This window comes from Pteropus medius, unplaced genomic scaffold (genome assembly GCF_902729225.1).
Source record: "Pteropus medius unplaced genomic scaffold, Ma_sr-lr_union100, whole genome shotgun sequence".
Classification (NCBI taxonomy): Eukaryota; Metazoa; Chordata; class Mammalia; order Chiroptera; family Pteropodidae; genus Pteropus; species Pteropus medius.
The window spans coordinates 327-1,221 of NW_024351398.1; the positions used below are offsets into that span (position 1 = coordinate 327).

General features: G+C 36.9%; 1 long non-coding RNA gene across 1 annotated transcript; it reads right to left on the reverse strand.

The window, feature by feature from the left end:
• Positions 1-325: 325 nt before the first annotated feature.
• LOC120586581 (uncharacterized) lies at positions 326-873 on the reverse strand. The gene is made up of 2 exons (XR_005648738.1): positions 725-873; positions 326-543 (listed from the first exon to the last, which is right to left on the reverse strand). It is a non-coding gene; the product is annotated as an uncharacterized LOC120586581 (long non-coding RNA).
• Between the last annotated feature and the right edge of the window lie 22 nt (positions 874-895).

Sequence of the window (895 nt, forward strand, 5' to 3'; positions counted from 1 at the left end):
TTTTAATCCTTTCTTTGGAATAGGGGAAATTAATCCATCAATTCAACAGAAATATATAAAAAAATTGAAAAGATTGACACTCGAAAGTACAAATCACAAATCTGGACCAAACCTCCTAAGAATTTAGTAATCTGTGATAAAGCTTCTAATAACATTTATTCGCACACCTGACCCTCTCGTGCATTCTGCTCATTTGCATCCGGCAGTAAGAATGACCATTCTGCATTGCTTTGCATCAATGCAGAATGGTCATTCTTACTGCCGGATGCAAATGGATACATCTGGATAGCTACATATGTGAATTAAATTCACAGAGCACTTGATAAAAATTTCCTACAAAAATAAAGCTTTATTAAAATTTTAGAGAGTCATGCAGGAATACAATAAATCACAGAAGTAAAAATCCATGGTCTGTAAGAAGTCAGACGGTAGCTGAACTCCAAGCTTTGCAAACTCTGCCCCAGGGGTGACTGAGGAATACAGCTAATATGGGGAAGGACAGCAGCAGTAAGCCCTTGGCAGCACACTGAGAGTAAGGCTCCCCTGCAACACAATGAATCACGTCTTATTTCTCGACTTCCTCAGTAATTATTTATGCATAAATAAGCCAAAACATTAATAATGATCATTTTTAAGCGGGAACAAAATCAGTAAATTTTTTCTTTTAAAAACTCCTCTATCCATAACATGATGACAATCACTGGAGAAACCGGCTTCACCATACCGTGATAATACTGAGTCAACGGGTACAGAAGCTGTGGCCAACACACTTCGTTTCTGTTGCAGTCATACTCTGTGAAGTTGATCTGGAATCTATAAAACATTTTGGAAGATTATAAGAGCTACAACAAAGCATGCTTTTGATGAGAAGCATAAAAAGTTGATTAAAGAAAGA